The sequence below is a fragment of the Nycticebus coucang genome, chromosome 10 (genome assembly GCF_027406575.1).
Source record: "Nycticebus coucang isolate mNycCou1 chromosome 10, mNycCou1.pri, whole genome shotgun sequence".
NCBI lineage: Eukaryota > Metazoa > Chordata > Mammalia > Primates > Lorisidae > Nycticebus > Nycticebus coucang.
This window is the reverse complement of record NC_069789.1, coordinates 62900917-62914742: the sequence shown is the minus strand read 5'-3', so window position 1 is coordinate 62914742 and position 13826 is coordinate 62900917. Positions and strand designations below refer to the sequence as shown.

The window sequence follows — 13826 nt, the reverse complement described above, 5'->3', positions numbered from 1 at the left end:
CCTCACTCATATTTGTTTCCCTCATCAAGGCTCAGCCTGTTCAAGGAATATATATATGTATTAATGTTCTTGAATTGAATAGTTCAGATTAGTCCTTTGGAGGAGGAGGAAATATTAAAAAATGGGCTGCCCCCTTTGTATAATGTGTTCTGTGCTCAGAAATATTTGACTTGCCTTTGAATTTAGGCCCTGATGGTGGGATTACACCAGCGGTGCATCATACAAGGGTATATGTGAAACTTGGTAAACGGTCTGTGAAGCTAGTGAATGATGCCCCATGATCATATCAATGTACACAGCTATGATTTAATAAAAAAGAAAAAAAAAAGAATAGAAGAAGAGGAGGAGGTATAATCAGTACTGAATGTTGGAAAAGAGTAAAGGAAAAGCCAAAATATCATCTTTTATGTGAAAAAAATGGAAAAATATTAGGGAAAATATTGTGGTTAGATAAAAGGTAAATATTCTCATCAGTAACTTAATAGCTTTTCTATATAGGAATGGGGAGGAGAAAATCCCATTCAATAAAGACAAAGTGCCTTAAAAAAAGAAAAAAAAAAAAAGAATTTAGGCCCTGAATATCTGGTAGATTTGATTCCTAAAAACATGAAGTATTACTTTAACAAGAAAAATCAGAAGAGATTTATGACTGGCACTGCAAAAGTAAGCTTAGCCGTCACATTTTCCCCCTTCTCCATACCATTACTTTTTGTTCCTTACAAGTACAACAGTTACATAAAAAGACAAATTATGGGATACACTGACTCTCCCTCCTCTCTCTCCTTGGTTACTTCATTACTAGTTATCCATTACTTCATCTCTCTCTCTCCTTCATTACTAATGTTTCCACAAAATCAGTCACTAATAGCACAAGAATATTTTCTTTAACAAATAGATTATTTTCTGAATGTAAGATTTATTAAAAGTTCCTAGCATTCATTGTCCTAACATACCTGTATGATTTTAAGAATATTGAGATATACACTAGCATTAACAATGTTGAGTAGACTAGCTTGGGTTGGGTTTACCAACTTGAGAAGCTTAGTTATGGACAGACTGCCAGCTGATGATCTGTCAAATTCAAATTACAAAGACTAACAGAAGCAGAAACATAAATCATCCAATGCTTTCTGGTTAATGTGCTATATACAAGTTAACAGTGTAAATGCAGGTGATTTTAGAAGGAAAAAATGGGTCAATTGTTGCAAATAAACTTTAATTGGGTTCTTTCTTTATTTCAGAAGCTATCATTGAGATATCTTTGAAGATAAGACTCACATTTTTAGAAGAAATGATTGAAGAGTAACCTTTAAAAAAAGCTCATGAATACAAATGGATTTTAATAGGGATGTATTATCACCTCAATTCTCGTACGCAACTCCGTTAATATGAATGAGAGTTAGACATAAGCATTTAAGAGATGAAGAGATTCTTACTATGTTCACTACAAGATAGTTTTGCTTGTCCAGAAAACTGTAGTGTTGAACTTAACCTGAGTTGTCCACAACAATGAATGTAAAAAGAAGAGGAAATCTTCTCCAGTATAGATAGCTTTTATTTCCTCCCTCTCTCTTAAAGATATTTCTCTTCCTACAGGAAATTGGAATTTTTTAAATTTTCATTTATTGGTTTATAAAATTTCGCTTCAAGTGGCTGGCTTGCTTTCTACATAAATAATTAATAAGACAGAAATGAATATGTAGCAGGCTTCTTCCATTCCTCTAAGGGTTAAGTTCTATTTCTGTAAATTGGTTTGTGCCCTATTTGAGTTCTATGTGTTTTCTCACTGGGGCATTTTCTTTGGTTCTCTCATGGTATACTGAGATCATCCATGATTTGTTAGTAATTGACCTGTTCAGATTGTACATGAGTGGCATCTGTTAAAAGATAATGCAGTCCTGCGGGTCACAATTAAGTGCCACCCACATTATTAACTTGTGTCCAAGCCAGAATAAGGACTCCTGAGACATCATTTCCTTTAGACAATTTCATTTTGTTCTTGCTGTAATCTCCATTATAAATGAAGCTCTTTGGGTGAGAACAAAGATGTGTGTGCCTTATACTTGTCAGCCCCATGTATGCTGTAATTAGTTATCCAGTCCGTATGGTCTCATTTTCACTCACCCTCTCTTTCCCTCCATAAGCTCCCTACTCCAAGAATAACAACCACCAAAAATCAACAACACTACTCTTCCCAAGAGAGAATAGATCAATATAATGTGAAAGTCAGATGAGTTAACCTGTATTGCTCACTTAAATGATGAAGACTACCACCACAAACATGTCATTTCCATGTTTCAGAATACAGATGGTTTTGCAATTTCTTTCCAAATGCCCAGACATGCCATATTTGATAGGAAGCATGTATTAGAGACATAGTTGCTTTCCTTCATCACATTAACAGATGTCAATCTAAACTAAGCTAAAATCTGCATGAAAAAGCCAGAGATTGGCAAGGAAACACAGACACTCTCCTGAATATAGGAGTACAGAAATATTGCCAAACTATGCATTTAAAAATGACAATTCAAATATAATACTAAGAGGTCTGTAATAAGAGAAGTTACCTATCCATACATGAAAGGGAAAAAATACTCTTTTCATATGGATAAACTGAATTCAGTTCATGTACCTTTAGACCAATAAGCATTTTAGAAAACCTGACTAAAATTTGTACGAACGCAGAGTCAACTATGTTTTAGCAAAAAAAGAGAAATGACGCAGTATCATTTATGTAACAACTTATCATTAGAATGATATGAAGCAATGTACAATTTCTGTTTCACTTCAAATTAAGATACTGGAGGTGATTATCATAAAATTATTATAAAAATAATATAAATTACCTCTTTAAAAAAAACTTTTCAGTTTAAAAAATATATGGCAGGAAATTTTAAATCACAAGAACCTCATTTTAAATAAAACTTCATTGTAGGATATTTTGATAAAATAGTTTGTAAAAAAAATATAAAAGTAGACCACCTAAATTATTAATTATTATTGAATAGTTAAAATCCTCTATGGACTAGATAGAAGAGAAGAGGCATTCTTGCCTGTCATCTAGCAGGACAAAAGACTTTTCTCTCAAAGGACATGGAAATGGTCAGACCAGCTAACAGAATTCAAGAGACCTTGGGAATGGCCAAAGCTGTCTAAAGCTCTGAGTCTATCCAATAGAGAGCCAGAAAAGAGAACTATTCACCTTTGGGGTTAGTTTTGACAAGAGGCCTGAAGTTTAGATTAAAATGTTTATGATAGATGTGGAAATATAGCTATATTCCACTAGCTGGTATTGGTATCTTAAGAGTCTCCCCTGGAAGGCAGGCTGCAGCAGTAGCATTATCCAGGTAGGTGCTAAATAATGCTATCCACCACTGGAAGGTGCCATTATGGTTTTGAATAGAACAAAGGGTCCATCTGGTTTGAAGCAAGGCCCCAGACAGCATCTTGGTGATGTGGGAACTGACAAAGATTGCTATGTTGTAAGAGACTTAGCCTCTTTGACTGAGACGGAGTTTAGGAAAAAGAGCCAACACAAAAACTAACTATAATTAGAAAACTGTGGCAAAGATCCTGATTAACAGAATACATACACTTGGTAGGGTTATTGGTAAGGAACAATGTAGTTTGGTGAATATGTAAGTTCAAACCAGATAAGGACCGCTCCAGAAACCAATAAGTAGAAAGGTGGGGCTCTTAACATTGCATGACCTGATTTAGTGAATGTTACCACAGGCTCCAAGAGGGGCTGGCGCTGCAGGTGAGAGTTTGAAGAGTTGTTCATCATCTTGTTTTTCTTTCTCCTTTGAGCACACAACTAGACCATGTGTGCCACAAATCCCTGGTTTTCCTATTCCAAAATAGCATCATAGAAGCAAGCTCCTTTCTCACTAGCTCCCCCCAAAAAAGAAATATACAAAACAAAGATCTTTTCCAGTAACAACTCTGACCTCAGGTATGAGGAGAAGATAGTTCCCAGGGCCACTGAGAAGTGAAAAACTCCAAGACTGTAGAAGTACCAGACCTCCATGTCTGCAGGCTCCTCTCCTCCCAGATGCCAACTGTGCAGAAAAGCCTCATTCAATGCACAGTTCCTACACTAAGAAATGTTAAATAGAAATGGATCAACAAGCTTCCCCACTGTCTTGGGCTCCTTAGCAGAATTATACTCTCCTTAACCCATTGGGTTGTAATGTGACTGTCTGAAGGAAGAGATATCCCTGGGGACAGGTGGAGGCAGGTGGGTAGTGGGACTACCATCTTTGCTTGGCTCTGTATGTCAGCCAAAGGAGAAGAGTGGTGTAGGAAGTACATTCCCTAGGGTCCTTGAGCACTAACCTAGCCACTTTCAAGTTTTCCTACACTGTTGGGATAATCCCTTAGGGACATCTCCCACTTGGGACAGGCAGTACTTTGATCATTTTCTTAGCTCTCAGGTAAGCCTACTTAAGGCATCATCCAGCAATGAAAAGGAGACAGCAATCAAGCAGTGAAGATTTGCTAAGTATACTCAATAAAAAACAACCAACCTGGACAGAGTATGCTGGAATAAATAACTAATTCTTCAATTCAAAGACATAGATGTAGGCTCGCAAGAAACAACAGAAAACAGGGGGCTATGAGCTTTCCAAAAGGACTAAGCAAAAATCTAGTGACTGACCTGAAAGAAATGGTGAATTATGAGCTCCCTGACCAAGAATTCAAACTAGCAGTATTTTTAAAAACTCACTAATCTCCAAGATAACACAGGAAAGCAACTCAGAAATTTATCAGAGAAATTTAATGAAGGGATTGAAATTATAATTTAAAGCATCAGAAATTTTGGAACGAGACATATTGCAAAACATTTTGGAGGCTCTCAACAGTAGTGGTTTTTATGATATAAATTCTTGCAACATGGATCTATAGATTCCACACAAGCTAGATCTAAATCACAGTAGCATTTTTAGTACAAATTTTTAAAACAGTATTTCACAGTTCATATGAAAATGCAAAGGACCTAGAATAGCAAAGACAATTTTGTTAAAAGCAAGATAAGTTTGGAAGATTAACACTACTACATGATTTCCAAACTTACAAAGCAACATAAGCAAGACAGTGTGGCATCATCATCAAGGTACACAAATAGATCAGTGAAATAGAATAAGAGTCCAGAAATAGGCACATATACATTGGCATCCGATTTTTATAAAAGTATGAAGGCAATTCAGTGGAAAAGGTATAATCTTTTTAACAAATGGTGCTGGGAAAATTGGATATCAAATGTAAAAAAACAATTGAACTTCACATTATATTCTTCAAAATGGATCATATACCTAAATGTAAAACCTAAAACTACAGACTTGTAGAAGAAAACACAGGAGAGAATCTTTATGACTTCAAGTGAAGCAAAGACTTCTCAAATGTAATACTAAAAGCATGATCAATAAAAAAAAAAAAAAATCAACCCTGTTAAGAGGAAGAATGAACAAATAAGCCACAAACCGTGGGAAAATATTTTCAAGTTTTATATCCAACATAGAATGAATATACAGTAGCTATAAAAGAATTATCAAAAGTTAATAACAAAGAAACCAATTTTTTAATGGACAAAACATTTTATAAGGCTTCCCCAAAGATACATGGATAGAAATGATCTATGAAAAGATGTCTAAATTTAACATCATTGATAATTAGGGAAATTAAAATTAAAATCAGAATGAGTTACAACTACGTACTAATTTTGGAAATTGGTTTGGTTATAAATATCAATAAATCTAACTACCAATTTAAATGGCTGACTATACCAAGTATTTGTAACGATATAGAACTGGAACTCTCGGCTATTGCTGTAGAAATATGAAATGGTACCACTACTTTGGAAAACAAGCAATTTCACAGAAAGTTAAAAACATATATATCCTATAATTCAGCTATTCCAATTCTAGCATTTATTCAAAGGAAAAAGAAAATATGTATCTATGCAAAGAAAATTGTACAAAAATATTCTTAGTAGCTTTATTTGTAATGGCCAAAAGTGCAAAGGACTCAAAGATCCACCAGGTAAGTGGATAATCAATCTGTAGCATATCCACATTATGGAATAACTATTCAGCAATAAAATAAAACAAACTATTGCTACATACTACAACATAAATAAGTCTTAAATATGCTGGACGAAAGAAAACAGACATTATATATAGTACATACTCTTTTGTATAAAATTCTAGCAAATGTAAAGTAACAGTAACAAAAGGCATATCCGTAAGTTGCTGGGGATGAGGACAATGTGTGGAGATGGATTACAAAGGAGCACAACAAAACTTTTAGGGGTGATGGATATGTTTATTATATTAGAGGATATCATAGGTGTCAAAACTTATTAATTGTACATTTCTAAAATGTACAGTTTATATTAATTATCCTCCAATAGCTATTAAAAAGGAATGTACAGAAAATCCTATTTTGATGATTTCTAGTTGTCTGAATAATAGAGTTACAAAATAGATAATCACACAGTTTATGGGGCACTTACATAATGTTTCTATTTCTAAATTTCTTTACTCACAATCAGCTCACCTGTTGCACATAGCAGGAGAACAGGTGATATTGTATAAAAAAGCAATCAAAAACTTCAAATCATGACAATGATGATGATATTACTAGCCGACGGGTTTTTTGTATTTTAGAATATCATGGGGTATAAATGTGTTTGTTACATGAATTGCTTTTGTACAGTAAGTGTGCCCCTTACCCTAGCCAACAAATTTTAAGAAATATTTTTTTGACAGGCAATGTTTTAAGTATGATAAATCTACTGAATAAGTTAATTCTCAAAGCAAACTAAGAAATAAATAGTAAAAATAAAATTAATCCAGATTCACACATGAGAAAATTGACTCACTAAAAATTATGTATCTATTAAGCAGCAGAAAGACTATATGAGCTACCTAAAGGCAAATATCATAGGACAGTGGAAGTCAAAAATTAAATCTACATTTCTGAACTCCTAATCATGTCCAGTGTACAGGCACCTAATTATTTAGCTATCAATTATTGGGTGTTTACTATGTGTGAAAAGCTTTTCATACTTTCTAAACATTTGCTAATATAATTTTCAGAAAAATTTATTCTATAGGTATTCATACTGGAGCTCAGAATGGATGAATAACCTGCCACAGATATGTGACCATTATATGCCAAAAACTGAAGTTTGAATTCACATCTGTCTCAGACACTATTGCTTTTCATCCCTTTTTATGTCTGTTTACAATTGCAGTTGTTTCGTGGCTGCAAATTTAACTCACATTACAGTACTTATGGTCTTAGAAAAGACTGATTCTCTCCGTTCATCAGATCTACCCTATATAAGATCCACCAACATCACCACCAATAACTTCTGTTCAGCAGAATAGTTCACTAGAAGTTTAATCCAATTTAAAATTTGGTCTCCCTTGGATAAAAATGCTCATCTGTTAGAAAGCCTTTCTCCTACCTCCCATACCTCAATTTTCTCCCTGGGATCCTGTCTGGATTTGTGGGAGGAGAAGCAGACATGTATATATATTTGGCATTGATTAGGGGGGCACAGTAACCTTATTTATGTTGTGCCCAGATACTTTCCTTAATCTCTTCCGTGATCCAGACGTCCTACTGACCCCAATTCTAGAGTTTGTAGTTGGCATTTTGTTCTCTCTCAGCTTGGAGAAATGCCAGGGGCATGTTCTGGCTGACTAAGCTTTCCCTTGGCTACTATGTTATACCTTGTTGAGAGGCATGACTGTAACTTCCACTAGGTCCTGGTGGTATCCTAGGCTGTGAGTTTCATGGTCCACATTACAAAGTCATCTTGCATAACTATAGTCACCAATGCCTCTGCCAAGCTCCATATCCAGAAACACAAAACCATTCTATGTAAAGAATTAAAGAGTAATGTGGGACAGATAAAGATCTTTCCTCTACCTCCCCACCAGACTGTATTATTGCCCTGATGCAAAATTGTATGTTTAATAGTAGCAGCAATTATCATCTAATTCTTGCTCTTTGTAATTTTTCTGCAGAAAATTTATTTAAGATCCATCAATAAGAACTCACCAAGAAACACAAAGCTATCCAATTTAAACTTTATTATCAAAACCCATGGTGTAATGAGCATCTAATATTTTCTAGGCACTATGACATTTTAACATATATAGTTTTATTTAAGTCCTTATGTGCTTGAATTTATTATTTTCATTTTTTTGTAGAGATTCAGAAAACTTAAATAACTTACTAACATAGCAAGAGGCATGAGTTAAGAATAATCACAATCTTTCAGATGCTAAGTACTATGTTTTTATCACATGCAATTCTACAAAAATACTGACATTTTCTAAATCATATGCATACATGATGTTACTATATGTAGAATACAAATAAGAACCTAAAAGTCTAAATCTAGAATATATTAATACAGCATTATTAACACAAACAAATGATGCTAGAATTAGTATTATTTTACAATAAAAAATGTAAAATGCATCACAAATTTGTGTGTCATCCTTGCTAAGGGACCCTTCTAATCTCTGTGTTGTTTAAATTTATATTTGTTGCTAAAGTGACATGAGATTATAAGCTTATATTTACTATTATGTCACATTTTCCATTGCTTTGTCTATAGATGATAGACTTTTGAAAAATCCTTCTGCTACTGTTCCTCTTTATAAGTTTATTCCAAATGCATCAATTCTTTGGGATATCTACTGTGTGTATTATACCAAAAATAAAGTTTTTAGGAGTGGGTGGAGCAAGATGGTGGACTAGAGACATCTTCTTACCAGCCACTCACAGTGAGACAGGGGAGAGAAGAATCCAGCCACCTCGGGCTGGGAGAACCTACCCAGAGGCATCACTCCAGGGCACAATAAAGCAATCGGATATTCCAGGAGCCAAAAGGAGGTCTGGAGCTGAGAAGGACCAGCACACAGGGCAAGTTTCTGGGTATGGGCAGAGGCTGGTCAGCTGACCCCTCCTGTGGAGGACTGGAGACAAAAAGGAGCTAAAGTTTTTGGATTTTGGTCTGTTCTTCTTGCTGGAACTGCCTTGGAGGGGATTGAGCAAGCCAGTGAACTTGAACAGACAGTGGAGGCCAAGATTGAATATAGGGAGGGGTGGAAGTCCCAACAGCTTGGCTACAGGCAGAGTGCTGCCATTGTAGGATGGCATGCAGCAAGAAGAGTCTGCAGGGTCTTAGTGCAGCCTGCTCTGGTGCACCTGCTGAGGTTTGGCAACCATCCTTGTGGTGAGTTGAATGGCCCCAACACCACAACAGGAAGGTCACATTGTTTTTAGGGACACTATTGGAAGAGCCTCCTAAGAAAGCTGGTGAGAGCTTCAGGACCCATATCTTGTGGGGACTAAATGTTGATGAAGTGACCAGGCCCTAACTGAGGGCAAATAAGTCAGTAAGACAGGACCAGGTCTCCCCTGCAAATAGAGGGTAGCTTCCGGACCCCATCTTATGCAGCAAGTGGGTGTTCTCTGACTCCTAACACCACAGCACCACCTGGTGACCAGGCATTAAATTGCAATATCTATATGGGAAGTAGACAGGCTGATCTCTCCCTAAGGCCTCCAATTCAGCCTAAAGCATGAAAGTGGGCCGTCCCTGTGGCTCCTTATCAAGACCATTGAAGATGAACGTAGCCTGGAGGTAGCCAGACAGGGTAACATCATCAAGATCATCCCTGCATGAATCAGCAGGCAGGCAGGCTCAGAACTTTGGACTCCTGATCAGCAGTTGGATTACAGAAACTGGTTTTTCTGCCCAGTAGAGATGAAACTTGTTTTCCTTCCCCCCTTTTGAATGCATTATCAGGCCATTGTTGACAATTTATTACACTATCCTCTTTCACCTGGGATTTTTGTGTGTGTGTGTATTTTTAAATTTTGACACCATCAAATCTCCTATTGCTCTCTATCTCTCTTTTAGTTCTTCTCCCCTTTTCTTCATTTCTTTCCTTTTAGTACTCACTGCCATTTCTTTTTTATTGTTTTTCTTCTTTATCTTCACTTTCCTTTCACCCTTCATGCTTTTTACCTTCACTTCCCTTTGAACTTATACAAAAAAAGGCCACTTTAAAACCTAAGCTCTGAGACAAGATAATTTAAAACAAAGGAGTTAGTGAAAGGAAAAAGCAGGGGGAAAGAAGTGAACAAGAAAAATCACATAGAAGGAAACAACAGAAAAATTCTGGCAACATCACCACCACCACCACCACCACCAAGGGATCATGAAGTGGCTACCATAGAGGATTCCACCTATAATGAATTAATAGAAATGACATAAAGGGAATTTAAAAAATAGATGGCAAAGGTAATAGAAGTAATTGATGAGAAAGTGGAAAAACAGAACCAAACAATAGATAAAAGACATGAAGAATATAGAAAGGATATGGCAAAGCTTAAGGAATTGAAGGAGTCAATCAGGGAACTTAAAGATGCAGTAGAAAGTATTAATAACAGATTAGACCATGGGGAAGAAAGAATCTCAGAGGTTGAGAATAAAACTCTTGAGTTAACATAGGCAGTTATTATAGGACTTCACAAAGCATTCATACATATGGATTATAGAGATCCCTGTAGGGGAAGAAAAACATCCCAAAGGAATGGAAGCCCTACTAGAGGATATCATAGACTAAAATTTCTCAAGTATCACCAAAGATTCTGACACACTTCTTTTAGAGCAGTGGATCTCAACCTGTGGGTTGCGACCCCTTTGTAACAATAAAAATACATCCTACATATCAGATATTTACATTATGGTTCATAACAGTAGCAAAATTACAGTTATGAAGTATCAATGAAAATAATTTTATGGTTGGGGGTCACCACAACATGAGGAACTGTATTAAAGGGTTGTGGCATTAGGAGGCACTAGGAAGATTGAGAACCACTGTTTTAGAGGAATGTGGAATGCCAGGTAATCTCAATATAAAAAGAGCATCTCCAAGACACATTGTAATGAACCTGTCCAAAATCAAGACAAAAGAGAAAATTCTGCAAGCAGTCAGGAGTAAGTGCCAAGTGACCTACAAGGGCACATCTATCAGAGTCACGGCACATTTTTCAGCTAAAACTCTCCAACTCAGAAAAGAATGATCATCTACCTTTAACCTTCTTAAATAAAACAAATTTCAGCTCATAATTCTTTATCCTGCTAAATTAAGCTTCAAAATCAATGGAGAAATAAAATCTTTTACTGCTATGCATACACTGAAGAAATTTGCCACAAGACCAACTCTATAGGAAATATTTAGACCTGTTCTCCATATTGAACATCACAATGGACTATCAGCAAAGTAAATACCCAGAAACTAAAGGACAAAACCTAGCTTCCACAATGGCACAAAGGATAAAACTAAGCAATGGACTTTCACAAAATAAGTTCAATAGAACTCCACCACACTTATCAATTCTCTCAATAAATGTAAATGGCTTGAATTCTCCATTTAAGAGACACAGGCTGGCTGAGTGGATAAAAAAGCACAGCCATCCATATATTGTCTCCAGGAAACACACATAACCTCGAAGGATAAAACAAGGATCAGGGTGAAGAGTTAGAAAACAATATTTCAGACAAATGGAAATCAGAAGAAAAGCAGGGTCTCAATCTTATTTTTAGATACAAGTGGGTTTAAAGCAAGTAAATTTAAGAAAGACAAACATGGCCACTTCATACTGGTCAAGGGATGTCAGGAACCAGCCCCAACAATGCTATAGGTTCCCTTCCAGCAGTTTGGTGAGACAAGAGGACATATAAAATTGAAAAAGAAGCAACAAGAGACACAAAGAGACAGTTTAAGGGTTGCTGGGGTAGGGAGGCTACAGCCTTTCTTTGTGAGGTTCCAGCATGCCACCCCAAATTCCATGCTAGCTCTGTTTTTATTTCATACACCAGTGTTTCAATCATAAATCTCATGAGGGCAAGGCAAACAATCTTGTCATGGTTCTTGCTGCACTTACATTTTTCTAACCAAACTATTTCGTTAACTAACTACATTAATTGGATGGATTTACTTGTTACTTTTATTGCTTTAATGTATTTATTATCTTAACACAAACAGATTAAGGGACAGTGAAAACAGTCCAGAAGCAGGATGTCAGAGAAGACCCCCAATTAAGCCACACACACAAATCACAAAAGTGGTCATTAACATTCAGAAAGCCTTATGTCCAGACAGACAGACTCCTCTGGCCATACCAAGGTGACAGAAGCAAAGAGATATTTTATCCCCTTATCTGGTTCAGAGCAACTCTTGCTGTGTTCAACAAAGTTTAAACATTCTACATTCTCAACTCCCCAAAATCACTCTCCTGAAGCAAGCAGTCCTGCCAAACAGAAAACCTCTCTCAGGTGCCCTGCAGGTGGGTGGGGGGTTACAGCAAGACAACTTTCAGAATTTTAAAGGGGCAGGCCTTCAACAGTGCTTTGCACTGAAATTAGGGCTTTCCCAAATTACTTTCTCCTGTTTTTCTTTGTCCATTCTCTCTAATTATATTCCTAATTCAATTTCTTTTTTTGTTTTTGTTATTTTGGGGGATTCATTGAGGGTACAAGAATCCAGGTTACACTAATTGCATTTGTTAGGCAAAGTCCCTCTTGCAACCATGTCTTTCCCCCAAAAGGTGTGGCACAATTAATAATTGAATATTGGTTTCAAGCTTATAAAATCAGTATTACTAATAATGCAAGCGCATCAAAATATGACTCTTCCCTTAAGTCCCCACACACAGTCCTGCAAAGGGAACAATACAACAAGTGGACAATTCAATTCTAAATGTTTATTCGCCCAACTTAAATGCTCCCATATTTACTGAAACAGATCTTAATTGGTCTGAACAAAATGATATACTATAACACTATAATAGCTATGGACTTTAGCATCCCTCTGACAGTACTGGACTGATCCTCTAAACAGAAACTAAACAAAGATAAAATGGACTTAAATTTGAACCTAGAATAAATGGGCTTAACAGATATTTACAGAACACACCATCCCAAAGCTAAGGAACATACATTCTTTTCATCAGCCCATGGAATATACTCCAAAATGGACATATTCTAGGACACAAACCTCAGCAAAATTTAAAAAATTAAAATTACACCTTTTATCTTTTCAGATCACAAGGCAATAAAAGTGGAACTCAATTCCAACAAAAATTTTTATCCCCACACCAAGGCCCAGACTTAAACAACCTTAAACTGAATGACAGTTGGGCTAAGGAAGAGATAAAGGAGGAAATTATCAAATTACTTGAACAAAACAACAATGAAGCTACAAGTTACCAAACCTGTGATATACTGCAAAAGCAGCACTAAGAGGGACATGTATCACATTAGATACCTACAGCCAAAAAACAGAAAGAAAGCACATCAACAACCTAATGAATCATCTTTAGGATATAGAAAAGGAAGAGCAATCCAATCCCAAACCTAGCAAAAGAAAAAAAATAAAATCAGAAAAAATTAAATCAGAAATAAATGAAATTTAAAACAAAAGAATCATTCAGAAAATTAACAAAACCAAGAGTTGGTTCTTCAAAAAAAAACATAAAATCAATAAACCACTGGCCAGATTAACTAGAAACAGAAAAGTAAAATCTGTAATAGCCTCAATCAGAAACTAAAAATGGTAAATAACAACAGATACCACAGAGATACAAGAAATTATCTCTGACCACTATAAGAAACTATGTCCAGGAATTTAACAATGTGGAGGAAATGGACAAATATCTTGAATTATACCATTGACCTAGACTTCCAGGAAAAAATAGATCTCTTGAACAGACCAATATCAAGCATTGAT

General features: G+C 35.9%; 2 pseudogenes; one reads left to right on the top strand and one right to left on the bottom strand.

The window, feature by feature from the left end:
• LOC128596422 (GTP-binding nuclear protein Ran-like) overlaps positions 1-13826 on the top strand; it is a 185079-nt pseudogene that overhangs the window by 142341 nt on the left and 28912 nt on the right.
• On the bottom strand, positions 8484-8581 carry LOC128597928 (uncharacterized; annotated as a pseudogene).